This window comes from Macrotis lagotis, chromosome 3 (genome assembly GCF_037893015.1).
Source record: "Macrotis lagotis isolate mMagLag1 chromosome 3, bilby.v1.9.chrom.fasta, whole genome shotgun sequence".
Classification (NCBI taxonomy): Eukaryota; Metazoa; Chordata; class Mammalia; order Peramelemorphia; family Peramelidae; genus Macrotis; species Macrotis lagotis.
Window position 1 is genome coordinate 338,119 of NC_133660.1, and position 16,061 is coordinate 354,179.

The 16,061-nt window shown below is 46.9% G+C and overlaps 2 pseudogenes; both read right to left on the reverse strand.

Moving 5' to 3' along the window:
• Nucleotides 1-4,918: 4,918 nt before the first annotated feature.
• LOC141517202 (pyruvate dehydrogenase (acetyl-transferring) kinase isozyme 1, mitochondrial pseudogene) lies at nucleotides 4,919-5,652 on the reverse strand (annotated as a pseudogene).
• A 3,277-nt stretch (nucleotides 5,653-8,929) lies between these two features.
• On the reverse strand, nucleotides 8,930-10,283 carry LOC141515935 (GTPase NRas pseudogene; annotated as a pseudogene).
• Between the last annotated feature and the right edge of the window lie 5,778 nt (nucleotides 10,284-16,061).

Genomic DNA, 16,061 nt, shown 5'->3' on the forward strand with positions numbered 1-16,061 from the left:
TCTAGTCTGTGCTTTGATAGATAGATGGTCCTTGTACTTCCCTCTGCCCTGGGGCTATAAGGAGGGATCCAGCTTGGCAATTTAGTATGGAAGCCAAAACTGCAATATGTGAGTGCAGGCAAACAGCAGAGTCCTACCCCAGGGAGAGCAGAGAAATCTCTGCAGACTTCCCTTTCCTTCTCTGGGGGTGCACGTTGCTTTCTCCCAATTCTCACACTCATTCTGGTGGAGCAGAGTTCTCTCACCACCCTTTCAAGCTGTTGATGGTGATGGTGGGGCTTGGCTCGCAGCTTTCTTTCAAACCCCGGTCCTGGTGAAACACACCTTTCCCATGGAACTTCTAACTTATCTTGGACTGGGAAAATGTATCACTCAATCTTTCTGTGGGTTCTGCCCCTCTAAATTTTGACGAGTCATCATTTGTTTTTTTTTTTTTTTTTGGAGTTTGGGGGATAGGATTTCATGGGAAAGGTTGCCTGCAGGCTGCAATCTTGGCTCCGCCCCTGTAAGAGAGATTTCTATACCTTATTAAGTGTGTATGTTATTTCCTCTCTCTGAGCCATTTCTGATGAGAATGAAGGCTTTTTCATTCCCCATTGCCTTCCCCCAGTCCACTCCATTGCAAAAAGCTTTCTCTTGACCCATGTAAAATATCTTATCCCCTTCTTCCTCTCCTTCCTCTTGGCATCCCAGTACTTCCCTTTATCACCCACTGACTCGATTTTTTATTATATTATACCATTATATTCCACTCTTTCCTGTGCCCTGTCTATATATGCTCCTTCTGACAGCTCTTATAAATGAGAAAGTTCATATGAGTTATCAGTATCTTCTTCCCATTCAGGAGTAAAAACAGTTCAACAACATTAAGTTCCTCATAGTTAGTCCTTCTTTTCCAATTCCTCTATGGTTCACCAGAGTCCTGGACTTGGAAATCAAACTTTCTGTTCAGCTCTGGTTGTTTTAATAGAAAACTCTGAAAGTCCCCTGATTCACTGAAAGTCCATCTTTTCCCCCTGAAAAAGGATGTTCACTTTTGCTGGATGATTGATTCTCTGTTGTAAACCAAGATCTTTTGCCTTCTGTAATATCATATTCTAATCCCTATGAGACCTTAATGTAGATGCTTCCAGATACTGTGTAATCCTGACCATGAAACCTCAGTAGTTGAATTGGTTGTTCCTGGCAGCTTTTGATATTTTCTCTTTGACCTGGGAATTTTGGAATTTGGCTCTAATATTCCTGGAGGTTTTTCTATTGCGATCTCTTTCAGGAGATGACAGGTGAATTCCCTCAATTTCTATTTTACCCTCTGCTTCTAGGATCTCAGCTCAATTTTAATGTATTATTTTCTTGAAAAATGAAGTCTAGGCTCTTTTCCTGGTCATGACATTCAGGTAACCCCAAAATTTTAAATTTATTTCTCCTGCATCTGTTTTCTAGGTCAATTGTTTTATGCCAATGAGTTATTTCACATTTTCTTCTAATTTTTGGCTGTTTTTGGAAGTTTTATTTCTTCCTGATTTATTGCAAAGGCATCAGCTTCCTTTAGTTCCATTCTGCATTTGAAGGAGTTATTCTCTTCAGAGAGCTTTTTTATCTCCTTTTCCAGCTGGCCAATTCTGCTTTTTAAGGCATTCTTCTCCTCATTTGTCTTTTCTTTTCCTTTTTTTCCATTAGGCCTAAACTGATTTTTAACATTTTTTTTCAGTATTTTTTTATGTCTTTCACCAAGCTGTTGATTTGGTTTTCATAATTTTTTTCTGCATCACTCTCATTTCTCCCCCTAATTTTTCCTTAATCTCCCTTAATTGCTCTTCAAAGTGTTTTTTGAGGTCATCCATAGCCTGAGCCCATTTTGCATTTCTCTCAGAGACTTTGTATGTTTGTTCCTTTGTTTTTCCAGGTATATGTAAAGATAATTTTCAACATTTATTATTTAATGACTTCTTTCAAATTACATGCAAAGAAAAATTTTAATATTCATTTCTGTAAGATATTTTTTATTTATTACCTTTAAATTTTAGAAAAGGTATCTTATTATGTAATTTTGCTTTCTCTTATATTTTATTTTTTCCTTTAGGATATGATTTCTCCCTCAATACTTTCAATTTTTATCAATATATAGCATGGAAGTAATGTAAAGACTATCAAACGGTCTTCTGTGGGGAGTAAGGGGAGGGAAGCGAGATTGGGGAAAATTATAAAATTCAAAAAGCAATAAGAAAATATCGATTTTTTTTAAAAAGAAAAGTGGTGGTGTCCTTTGAAAGCTGGTGGAGGCATTCAAATGGTGGTGGGGGTATTTGAAAGGTGGTTGTATGGGCATTCGAAAGGTGCTGGGGGTGTCCAAAAATGGTATATGTACTCATAAGGTGAGGGAGGCCTGGGAAAGATGGTGGGCCATTGCAAAGGTGGTGAGGGGGTTTGAAAGGTAGTGGGGGCATTGCAAAGTTGAGGGACCTGGCAAAGGTAGTGGAGGTATTGAAAAGGGGGTGGGGCATTGGAAAGGGGGTGGGGGCAATCCAAAGATAGTGGGGGTGTTCCAAAGGGGGTACTTTCATTTGAAAGGTGGGGGGTCATTGGAAAGGGGGTGGGAGCATTCAAAAGGTGGTAGAGGCAATCAAAGGATGGAGGTGTCATTTACCAAAATAAGTTCAAAATGTGTACAGGATTTAGACAGAAAAGACAATATTAAGAGCAACCTAGGAGATCCAGGACTAGTGCACCTGAAAGATTCAATGAAAGAGAAGCAGTTTCTGACCGAAGAAGATTTGGAGAACATCATAAAAACCAACTGGATGATTGGGATCACATTGCATTACAAAGGTTTTCCACAAACCTTCTGCACATAACTACTATAACCAAGATCAAAAGAAATGCAGTAAATTGGGAAACAGCATTTAGAACTAGTATTTCTGACAAAGGGCTCATTTCTACAATAGAGAACTGAGTCAAATCTATTTTTCCAAAAGCCATTCCCCAATTGAGAAATGGTCAAAGGATATGCAGAGGCAATTTACAGATGAGGAGATCAAAGCAATCCATAGCCATATGAAAATTTACTCTAAATGATTATGGATTAGAGAAATGCAAATTAAAGCATTTCTGAGGAACCACCTGACACCTCTCAGACTGGCCAATTTGACCAGAAAAGACAATGAGCCATGTTGGAAGGGAAGTGGGAAATCTGGGACTCTGATGCATTGTGGGTGGAGCTGTGAATTCATCCAACCTTTCTGGAAAGCAATTTGGAATTATGCCTAAAGGACAATAAAATGTGCATACCCTTTGATCTAGCAATACCACTACTGGGTCTATCCCCTGAAGAGATTATGAAAAAGGGTGCAAACATCACTTCTACAAAAATATTCAGAGCAGCTCTATTTATGGTGGCAAAGATTTGGAAAATGCGTGAATGTTCAACAATTGGAGAATGACTGAACAAATTGTGTTATATGTATGTTATGGAATTACTCTATTATTCTATTAGAAACTAGGAGGTCTAGGAATTCAGAGAAGCCTGGAAGGATTTGCATGAAATGATGCTGAGTGAGATGAACAGAACAGAAGAGCATTGTACACCCTACAGTAAGAAGGGGATTGATGATCAATTTTTTTTAAATGGACCCAGGAGGAAACAAAAAAATTATTTGTAGGTATCTGTGGATGATCACAACTATCAGAAATAAGTCCACATCAATCATCCTATCTAAAAGCATGAATATGTCTAAGTTAAACTGTCTGAAGGAAAAGGAACTTTTTATGATAGGATAGAAATTTCAATCTTAAATGCCTCAATTGTAAAAACTTTCATTTTAAGAAAGACAATGATCATTTTATAATTTATCCAAAGCATGTTCTGATTTGAAGGGTTTTAAAAGCTTGAAGACAGTTACAAATACCAATAGTCATGAATCAGAATGATTTACCCTTCATCTAAGAATATGTGATAACCTTATAACTGCATTAGGTTTTTTTAATTGGTTGATCATTCTTACAAAATTATGTCACACTGCAGTTATGGTATGGACAGTAGTAATACCTCATTTAACCTGAATGATTGGAAAACACAATATTCTTTGTAAATGAAACTATTTTAACATTTTCCAATAAAAAGCATTTTAAAAAAATCATAAGACACTCTCCACAGTGGCTTAATCAAAATGATATAGGGTCACAAAATAGTCATTACTTTATAGTCACATCTCTAATATTTTAGGAGAATTGACCTTTTTTTGTAATTTATTACAAAAATCAGTTACTACTTGTACTGACAGAATGATACTACTGGGTTTACCAAAATACATAATTTTTTGTCCTCAAGTCTAATCTCTGCTAGCAATTGTTATTCATTCAATTCTCATTCTTTCTATTTTGCTGTGTTCTTATATGCAATTAGTTATATAAGTGCCCCCCCCCAATACAGTCAGATTCCCAGTAGTTGAGGAGGCTTGGGAGACTGAATTGAGAGAAGTTTTATTATGCTTTTTTAGATGTCTGTGGAAACCTAAGCTACATCTATCATTATGCCCACATGATCTATATAGATAATTCTACCATTATTAGGAGGATCCCTTGTTGGGGAAAAAGCTAAATTGATGATTTCTTTATTATGAAAATTCTCTCTACAAACACAAATCAACTTACAATCTTAGAGAATTAAGGCAAGGAGAAGTTAAGTGACTGACCTTTGGTAAACACTGTTAGTATGGGTCAAGGCAAGCCATGAATCTAGGTCTTTCTGATTCTGGCCTTCTATGCTTATGTCACACTGCTTCTTAATCCATAATTAGGATCACTACACAAATTATAACTACAGAGTAAAAATCTATCTCCTAAAAACTTTAGAGGATAGTTTAAGGGTTGCTAGTCATTTAGTAATAAAAATTTTCCTCCAGAAGATTCAGTGTAAATTTCACAGGATCTTGATGAACACAGAGAACCAGACATGTTCAAACACTTTGTGATAGAGATGTGATGATACATGAACCAGGGGCATGGGTTTTCCTGGCGATTTTGCATGTAATTCTTCAAGTTCGAGTTCTAGAGAATTAATATAATAGAAATCATGAAGACCCTTGCATTTTCATAACCATCTTTACTAACTTCCACATTACAATTTGGATTAATGCTTCCAATGTGTTTTCAGTGAGTTGGAACTTCTTTTTCCTTTTCCACCAAACAGTAAGGAGTGCTGATTGAGTAGCATTCTAATTGAAAGGCGACTCATGTAAAAATGATCCAAAAAAATATTGTCCACTCCGGTTGGTCACTGGATTGACACCAAAGCTTTCCTTGTATTCAGTCACACCCTGAGCCATGGTAGGAATGACGTCATTATGTCGATTCCAGATTCTTATTACAATGTCTGTAAACAGCTTTACCATCTTCAGCACTTTTATCCTTCAGATACCGGAGCTCCTGTCGACTCTGAATGTACCATCTCGGGACCAATTGGACTGAAGGTGTTCTTAGAAGATGGTCTGGAAGAAGACAGTGTTCGTTCTTTCATTATATTTGCCAATCTCACTGGCAACTCCTGCAGCAAGAACATAAATGAGGCCTTTTCACATGCATTCACAACCTATAGTCCAGAAACTGCTTCATGGAGAGCAGGGATGAGGAAAAATGCAAGGAAAAATCCACTGGGCCCGGACGCTGCACTCGGGCGGGCACTGGGACCCTGGGCATGGACACGGGCCGCCCATAGCTGCCCATCACAGAGACTTCATTAACCTCAGAGTGAAATGCGTTCCAGGTGAGAAGGAACACTAAATCCGAAACCGGGAGGCGCCATGCCTCACACGCCTCCTTGATCAATCTTAATGGCCTTGCTCATTCCATCAGTGCAACAATCAGGGGCAATTTTGGGGTATCTGCAATGGAGAATACCATCTGTATCCAGAGAAAGACATGTGAAGTTTAAAGCAAAGACTATTACATTTAATTTTTTTTAAAAAAGTTATCTTATTATGTTATTTTGCTATCTCTTATACTTTTTTTCCCTTAAGGATATGATTTCTCTCTCATGACATTCAACTGAGATGGATGTATACCATGGAAACAAGGGAAAAACTAACAGATGGCCTTCTGCAGGGGATGGGGTGAGGGAAGTGAGATTGTGGAGAAAAAATTGTAAAATTCAAAAAACAGTTAAAAATAAAATAAAATAACTGTAGACAATAAAAAATTGGGGTTCACTCAGCACCTCTCTGCTCTGGAGGGGAAGCTTGGTTGAGGGCCAAGCTGAGCACTAGGCTTACAAGGACTGCCTCTCCCTCCCCTCCCCAGAATTCATCCTCCAAATGGGAGGCTGCATGAGACAAAAAAAGACACTTATCAACAAGCTGCCCTGGTGACTTATCAGCAGCCACCCCTGGTTGGGGACAGATCCCTTCCCAGTGCAGGCCATGGTGGTAGGGCTGGGGGGAGCTTCACTTATGGGAGGTGGCTAGAAGCTTATTCTGGGTCCCAGAATAAAGGATGTTCATGTCTGGCAGAAGCGAGTGGGCAGGCAGGACCAGAGTGGGGGAGTCTGGTGAGCTGACTGCTGAAGACTCAAGGAGGGCCTGGACAAGGAGACCTCACCCCCCCCAGCTCTGCCATCCTGTGTTCTGAGGTCCCTCCTAACTGACTTGACTTACTTGGTTGTCCTGCTTCTAAACGCTTTACCCACTTGAAAGCTTTCTCTGGGGGATGTGTTCTTGGGAGGGGCAAGATCCTGGAAGACATCCTGAAGAATGGAGGCAGAGATGCCAAAGTCTCCCAAGATACAAAGGGAGGGCTCTACCCAACTTAGGGGGGAGGCCCCAAGGAGGTGAAGGGGGCAGGGTGGACAGGAGTGGGGGGCTGGCTCAGAAAGTCATCCTGTGAGCATTCCTTTTAACTTCCCTTTTCACCCAGTGGGACCTCTACTAGACCTGTCTCTGACAGGGATCAAAGGAAGAAAGAGGGAGAGGTTCTCTATAAAGAGCACACTGGGCTTTGAGTAAGGAAGACCTGAGTTCTAATCCTGACTTAGTCCATCACTAGCTGTATGATCCTGGGCAAGTCCTTTTACCCCTCCTTCCCCCTCTCTGCCCTGCCTTCTCTGGATAATGGGGATTCTAACACCTGCCTCCTGAGGCCCCAATGAGCTGACTTACAGAGGAGACTCCATCCTGGCCTTTAGGAATACAGATTCGACTCCTCCCTGGGCTGGCCCAGCCAAGCCTGGGAACCTTGGGGTCTGGTCTCTCCACAGGGTGTAAACAGCATATTGTAGAGGAAACTGGGGAGAAGCATGTATCAGACTTCTCCGTAGGTTCTTAAAGGTGGGGTAGAGCTAGGGAGCACAGACTTGAGTACCCTGGCTGGGGCAGTTGGGGAGCAGGCCTATTCTCAGGTTCCTCCCCACCGCCTGCATTCCCTTCCTTTTGGAGAGTATCCCTCAATCCTCAGCCCCAAGTTTTTAAGGGGGAGACCCTTTCAAAGCACCCAGCCTAGCATGCAGTAGAAGGGTGGCTCCCCTACACATCTTGGACCCCCATCTCAGCTCAGAAACCAGAGAAAGGCTGAGGCTCTTCTGAGGACCAGGGAACAAGAGTGAAGAATGGGGGGGGTTAGAGAGAGGAGGACATTTTCCACGAAGGCTTCTATTCCTGCCCCAGGGCAGCTCCCAGCCAAGGATTCTTGACCCTGAAAACAAGAACCTGTTGTTCCCTGTATCCTGGCTACAGGAACTGGATCAGAGAAACTTGCTGCAAAGGAGTGAACCTCCAGTCCAGTAGGGACCTATGGACAGGAATTCCAGAGCCTGGTTAGCCCCAGACTGGCCCAGCCCCTTGAGGCCTTGTTGGAACAGCAGAGTGCTGACCTGTCTTGCCACCCCACCCTGGGAGCCCCCAAGCCCGAGAGGCCAGGGTTCCAGCTTCTCTCTTCTCCGAAATAGCTACTGTCCCAATGGCTGGGACAACTCAGCTGGTTATCTTCAGCTGCTGGAAGTGACCAGAGAATGCTCTGATGCTGAGACCCTGGAGAAGCCAAAGTGTGGGTCTGCTGAGTAGGGGTCCACAGAACTGGGGACCATGCCTGCTTCTGCTGCCAAGGAAGAAGTGTGACTCTAGCAAGTCCCTAGGAGCTTCCATTTCCTCCTCTGTAAAGTGGCAGTGAGAATAGAATTCCCCTCCCAGGGTGACGAGATCAAAGATCTGGAAACTGGAAAGGCTTGGGCCTATTTGGGAGACAGAAATGCCAGTGAGTGTTGTGATCATCTCACAATAAATAAAAATAACAAAGTTAACAATTTAGTCAGCAGGTGAATAGTGAACCAGAGATCCACCGAGGAGTAGAGGCATGGCATCTAGGAAAAGGGGAAGGAGACCCAGAGTCAGGGGAGGGGTTGCAGAGTTGGCTTTTCTTAGAGACCAGTTCAGCTACTGTCCACAGCAAAGAATGAGTGCCAGGCTAAGCAAGGGCCCAACTAGAAGTGATGGAGGAGATCTGCCAATGAGGATGAGGAGGGCTCTGATCAGAGGACTGAAGCAGCCAAGCCAGCCCAGTGTGAAGGGGAAGCCAGGCAGGTTATGCAGAAATGCCCAGTGTTCGCCTGTATGTTTTTCTTCTGACATGCCCTCACCTCTGGCTAGGTCAAGTACCACCACCCCCATTTTACAAATCAGGAAACTGAGATTCTGAGAACCAAGGAGTTCATACGTTTTTCAGCCTAGTCTCTGAATTAGACCTAGTTGGGTAGGACTCCAGGGGTCATTCAAACCAACTCCCCATCTCCCTGCTGAGGATACTGAGGCCCAGGGTCTCCCTGTTACAAAGTCCCCTGCCTTCCTGCCTCCCCAGCCTGGTTGTCTCCCAGGGGCCCTCCCACTGCCCCCCTGCTCTTCCTGCTCCCAGCACACCAGCTCCAGACAAACAAGGAGGGACACACCTGGAAACACAATAACATCTTTATTTGTAATCAACCTGAGAACGAGAAAAGTAACTTTGTGACAAAGTCCAAGGCCCCACAATCCCTGCACCATGGCTCACACTGGCACAAGGCCCTTTGGACCTGCTCCCAAGCTGGCACAGGGATGCCCGGGCCCCTAGCTGGACGCTGTTGAGTCCCACCAACAATCTCCCCTTCCCAGGAGTCCAGAGAAGAACAGACAGAAGGAGGCAGGGGCTGGGCTTGGGTGCTGGCGCAGGCTCATTGAATGGTGCAAGGACCCAAGCCGCAGATCCGCTCCTGGCTCACCTGGCCCTTCCGGATCTCCTGGACCAGCTCCGAGAAGGCCTGCTCCACACCCTGCCCGGTCTTGGCCGAGGTCTCCATGTAAGGCACCCCGAAGCTCCTGGCCAGCTCCTCGCCGGGGTTTGAGCCCACCAGCCTGCCGGGCTGGTCCACCTTGTTGGCCACCAGCACCACGGGCACCCCGCTGGTGCCCCTGACCCTCTGCAGCTGGTCCCAGAAGATGCTCACATCCACGAAAGTCCTGATGCAGTCGGTAGCGTAGACAAGGAGGAAGCCATGGCCCCAGCGCAGGCAGTCCTCACGCAGGCGGCGGTACACCTCGCTGCCCGAGGTGTCCAGCACAATCAGCGAGCGGCGCCTTTGGTCCACCGACAGCTTCCCGCGCGACAAGTTGCCTCGCAGCCCCCCAGCTATGTCGGGCTCGGTGGGCTTGTACTCCTCCACGAAGCTGTTCTGGAACAGGCGTAGGGTCAGCGCGCTCTTGCCCGCACCAGAGCTGCCCAGCATCACAAGCTTGTAGGGCATCTCGGCTCTACCTCGGCTGCCCACCTGAGGGGTCCTGGAGAAAGGGAAAGGTAAACCCACATGGGTGCGGGGCTGCTGTGCACGGGTTTTGACATCACCCCGGCCACTCCCACTGATGTTGTTCTCCTCGGTTCGCCCGTCTAATTAGTAGCTAGGATTGAATTCGGGTTATGCGGACCCCATGTCCTACCCACGCGGACCCCAAGACAGTCCCCACCTGGCTCCCCACCTGCTTCAGCGACCCCGGATTTTGAGGGGGCTGAGAATATTTCCCCGGGACCTTCCCAAACCTGGGACTCAGGACTGACCCCAAGATTTCCGACGAGCTCCCTATGCCTGCGCGTTCCAGGCATTAATGCAAATTCTGACACATGGGTGGGGGGTTAACCCACTAACTGCTTCCCCACGTTTGGTTCACCCACCCTGCTCCACTCAACTCTACTTACCCTTTCGGAATTTTCGGTGAAGAAGCCTGGCGGAGGCACAGAATGAAGAACTCAGAAGCAGAGACTGGAAGACTTTCCACCCCCACTGGAATCATATAGTGGGGGAAGACCCGCCCCACACCACGAGGCCTCCTGGGAAGCCCGCCCCCTCCCCACCCCCATCTCTTGCCATCCCAGATCCCCAGCCACCACGGCATTTGGGAAACCCACCCCCATCACTAGGACTTTTCGAGGACCATCGTACTCCGACGATGTCTATAGGGAGTGTCTCCCCTAAAAGTTCAGGCATTCTTGGAGCCCCGTCCCCTAAGTGGCCTGAGCAAGCACCTTTCTACGCCCCCAGAGCCCCCACTTCGATGTCCAGAGGAGGAAGCAGAGGGATCCCCTTTCCCAGCCAGGAGGCGCTGGATGGCTGGGGCCATCCAAACCCTACTTCTGATGGGGGGGTGCTTGCCCTTCTCTCCCCAAGACTCACTAAACCCAGCAGTGAGTCTCAGCCCTATTCTTTGGGACCTTCTATCTTCCTCCTCATCTCCTCCCCTCTGGACCCCAGGCCCCCAACTCATCCTGGCGTCCATCTTGGAATGCAGAGGGTCTCCCGTTCATTAACCAGGTCAGCCCCTCTCTGCCATTCTGGCTTTTCTGACACCCCCCTCCCCGCATCTTTAATCCTAAAACCGTCTGCCCCTTCCCACTCTTGCCATCGGCAGCACCCTCCTTCTGTCCCAATCCCCTTTAGACTGGAGTCTTTTTCTTCTTGCGAGTGTTGTTCAGAGAGCCGAGTTCAAATCCTACCACAGCCACTAACCAGCTGTGTAGCAGGAACAGCTTGGTTCCCTTCTCTGGCCTTACCTTAGCCTCTGATCTTATCTCATTCCTCCCCCTTACCCCTGACCTGCTTCCTGAGCTGCTTCCTCCCCAACTCCCTTCCCTCCTCCTCTTGTCCCTCCCCTCCAGACACCCTGGGTGTCTTCCCTGCCCATTCTCTTGTCAAGAACTTGAGGTCCCTGAACCCTGGATTTTGCTGGGGTTGAACCCCCCAGCCCCTCTCCCCTGGCCCTGCGGCTGACCTGGGGCTACCCACATGGGGTCACAGCACAGTCCAGGTGCCATCTCCTTTCCCTGGGAGCCTCAACTCTGGACATGGCAACCAGAGGTATGAAGCCTGGAAGTGGAGGCTGAGGCTGCCCATGTGCTAGGGCTTTGGAGGTGAATCCCTAGGGACAGTTCTGGGAGAAGAACAAAATGCTGTTAAAAAAAGATTGATTTTTTTCCAGTTATTGGGGGAAGGCAAAGGAAAAGTCCAAGCTTTACATGAAGGAAGCCCAATGGGGCAGCATGAGTGATCCTTCTTACTGGACTCCTGCAGAAACCCCCAGCCCCTAGACCCCAAAGGAGACATTGACTTCCCCCACCCTGAGACTCCGTGTCCAAGGCTTTCATGATTAAGAGCCAGACCTCAGAATGGGAGGGAAATGCTAGAGGAGTTGGAGCAGTCAGGAGCCTCTCAAGGTGTCCCCAAGCACCAGGGACAGGCCCTAGTCACACAGTGGAAACCCCTCCCTCCCCTGGGCTGCTGTTTTAAAAAAAACAACCAACCAAGTCTGGCCAGACCTTGGTAAGTTTGGCTCCCAGACTGCCTGGAAAGGACAGAAGTCCAGATTGGAAATGGCCCAGTGGGGGGGGCTGACACCCCTCTGCCTCTGGACACAGGGAGGACCCATTGGTCCATGGACAGGGCAGAGAACACATCCCCCCTCCAAGACCTGCAGCTGTGCCATCTGGGCTGCAAGGGATTCAGGGGATCCTGAAGCCATTCCCAAAGATTGGCCCTTCAACAATCACTGGATTGGGGGTTGGGGGGCAGGCAAATGAGTCAGAGATGGATGAATGGGGATCAGTGCCCTCCTCCAAACTTGGGGCTTGGAGGGACCTGGGGGCCCATGCAGACCAAGCCCCGCCCCCCAACATCTCTCTGATGAGGAAATTGAGACCTGGAGTCCCACACCTAAAATCCCCATTTCCTAACTTCCAAGCCCCAGTCTCTCCCCCAGGCCAGACTGCCCTCATATTACTCCGGCCCAAGCACTCTGCCCAGTGAAAAACCAACATAGAAACAACCTAACAGCTTTTATTTCTGATAAAGCCCAGAATGAGAAATGTAACCGACTGCTAAGCAGAGTCGTGGAAGTTCCTGTAGGCTGCATTCATTCTGTCTCCCCCACCCCCAATCTTCAGCTGAATCAGGAGTATGCCCCACCTGCCCTCTTCACCAGGGTTCCCAGGGAGGCTCAGGCATGCCCAGGTGAAAAGGCTCCTGTGTAGCCAGACCCCACCTGACTTGCAGCTGTGCCAGTCTCTGCCAAGGACATTCATAGCCAGCCCCCCTGGAGTCAATTCTCTCCCTCAGTCTATACTGCCCTCATGTTACTCCTGCCCAAGCACTGTGCCCCCTGAGAAACACCAATACAGAAATGACCCAACAGCCTTTATTCCTGAAAAAGGCCAGAATGAGAAATGTAACCGACTGTGAAGCAGATACAGCAAGACAGAACAATCAGGGGCAACTGGGGCTGATGGGGATAGAGAGCTCACCTGGGGTGAGGAGATCCCAGTACCCATCTGACTAGCCTTGTGGCCTTGGGCAAGTCACTTATTTCCCATGTCTCCCACCTACAGGAAACAGGGCCCTTCTAACCCCTACCCCCTCCATCCCCCCCAGGGTTGAAATGCTACTCTAGGCAAGGGTGGACACACACACACACACACACACACACACACACACACACACACACACACACACCCTTGGTTTGATACTGGGGACGCTGACTCGGGGCCAGGACTGGACAGGGCTCCTCACCAATACCCCAGACAAGGGCTTCTTGTCTACCCTAGGGCTTTTGACTGGCCTGAGACAACAAATACCCCAAGCCCAGGGGCAGGAGGGAGAATCATTCATGATGGCACTGTTCTCCAGAGTCAGGGTCTCTATTGGGGGACCATGATTTTGTATAGTAGGGAAAGTACAAAAAGAAAAGCCCCCCCAAGCCCCAGCCCCCTCAGGTGGGAAGGCCACAGAGCCAGATGAGAGCAAAAGTGGCCAGAGGTCCACTGCCTCTGGGGCCTGAGCAGTCAAGGGAGGCCTTAGACAGGAGCAGGAGGATGGAGTCTTTGGCCTGGTGGGGATGCCAAGGCAGTGAGGTAAACATCTCTTCTCCAAGGAAAAAAAAATCAAAAATTCCAAGCGCTAGAGGGAGAAATGATGACTAGTTCCCATGAGGTTCCTAGAGACATCCTGGTGAAGCCCAACAGTGCCTAGATCCAGAGGAGTGGGCTGGAGGATGGGGGCAGGACCAGGGGAGCAAGGCATAGGCTCACATGATCGTGCAGAGCTTGGACCCGCAGCCCTAGTTGTGCCTAGCTCAGGGGAGGCCCTGGGGAGGCCCAGAAGGTCTTGTCTGGGGTGTTGTTGAGGAGCCCTGCCCAGACGTGTCCCCCAGTCATCTGTGACACCCTCCAGATCTCCCAAACCAGCTCCTGGGAGGCCTGTTTCACAGTTGTGGGCAGGTCTCCACGAAGGGCACTCTCAAGAACTTGCCCGCTCTTTTGCCCAGGCTCCATGTCACTGAGCATTTGGTCATGTCAGTCTTCTTGGCCACCAGGACTAACGGAATGCTGTCACTGCCATTTACCCTCCACAGCTCCTCCTGGAAGATGTTCTTGTCCACGAACCACTTGATGTCATTCCACAGCGTAGATGCAGAGGAAACCCTCCCCCAAGCACATGAAGTCTGGCCACTGACTGGGGCAATCCTCACTGCCCCAGGCTCCACCATCATGTAGGTGTGGTGTTTCCCAGGGTGGGGTTATGGTTTGACACAAGGCAGTTCTTGACTAGATGGAGGGTCCAGGCACTTTTGCCCACCTGAAAGCTGTCCATCACCACCTGCCCCCTCCTGCTCCATGAAGCCCTGCCCCGAGCCCCCAGGCTAGCCTCACCTGTCCCCCTGGGCCACGTGGAGTCCTGCCCTGGGAGGGGGCAGCCAGGTGAATGGGCTGAGGGAGGGGCTGCAACATTGTATCCACTGGGGCCCCAGAGGCCACAGAGCCCCATGCCAGGGCCAGGCTGCCACCTTGCAGGCAGATGTGGCCCCTGGATGCCCATTGGCACACATCCAACTTCTCAGTGCTTGTTGTCAGGGAGGATTTTCAGGTCCAATGCTCTTCTTTTCCCACAGAATCCCCACCCCCAGCCAGGTTCCCCACCTCCAGCCAGAATCTCCTCCCAGGCTGCACAGGGCAACTTGCTCCACCTAATGGCCCAGTTCTCTACTCCAGAAGGTCTGTTGGCATGATCTTGGCTCCTAGCAGCTTCAGTCTGGTCCCAGGGAAAGACAACAGTTCCAAGTTTTCCCTCAGATTCTCCCTCACACTTAGCATTTTCCAATTTGTTCCCCTCTTAGCTCAAGGCTGTCTCTGGCCCAATTTCCTCCTCCACTTCTGGGTCAAAGATCTGCTGACCTGGTCCCACTGTGACTTCCAGGTCTTCAGGCAAAGGCTGGCTCTTCATTATCTAGGATACCAAGATATTTTAGAATGGGATAAGTCAAAGAGTCCTCAGTTGTCCTCTAACCCAACAAGTAGTTGAAAAGGAACCTATTGCCTCAAATAAATAATTTTTTTTTAAAAGAAATAATCTATTCATGCAAGAAAATGAGAACAATGGGATATCAGACCAAAATTTAAGGGATGCAGCCAAAACAGCCTTTAGAAAAACTTTCAATTTCTAAATGCTTACTTGAATAAAATAGTGAAGGAGATAAATGGATTGGGCATGCAACCAAAAAGGCTGGAAAAGGAATAAATTACAGATCCCCAATTAAATACCAAATGAGAAATTCTGAAATTCAAGGGAGAAACTCAGAAATTAAATGCAAGAAATTCATTGACCTAATAAATCAAACAAAGAATTGGTTTTATGAAAAGTCAGTCAAATCAATAAACCTTTGGTTAATGTGATGAAAAAAGTTACCAATATTAAAAAATGAAAAGGATGAAGAAACTACCATTGAGGAGGAAATAAAAAAATAATTTGAAGCCATTTTGCCCAACTGCATATCAATAAATTTGATAACCTGAGTGAAATGGTTGAATATTTGCAAAAATATAAATGGTCTAAATTAACAGAAAAGGAAATAATATACTTCAATAACCCCCTTTCAAAAAAAAGCAAATAAAGAAATCATTAAACTCCCTAAGGAAAAGGCTCTAGGTTCAGGTGGCTTTATAAGTGAATTCTCCCAAAAAGTTAAGGAACAATTCATTTCAATTCCAACTATTTAAAAAACAAATATGAGAAGGAGTTCTGCTAAATTCTTTTGATGACAGGAGTATAGAGATGATGCCTAAAACAGGAAGAACCAAAACAAATTGTAGACCAATCTCCCTAAGGAACAGTGATGCAAAAATATTAAATAAAATTTGAGCAAAGAGATTACAGGTTGTTATTATTAGGATAATACATAACTATCAGGCAGGAATGATTTTATATAATGAAAACAGTCAACACAATTGAACAGATATATAACAAACCCAACAGAAACCACATGATTATTTCAATACATGTGGGAAAAGACTGATAAAATATAACCTTTTGCCTCTTTTTTAGGGTTTTTTTTTCAAGGAAATGGGGTTAAGTGGCTTGCTCAAGGCCACATAGCTAGGTAATTATTAAGTGTCTGGGGTTAGATTTGAACTCAGGTACTCCTGACTCCAGGGCCGGTGCTCTATTTACTGCACCACCTAGCCACCCTTTTTGCCTCTTTTCTAATGCTGACCCATCTCCATTTTTTTCTCCC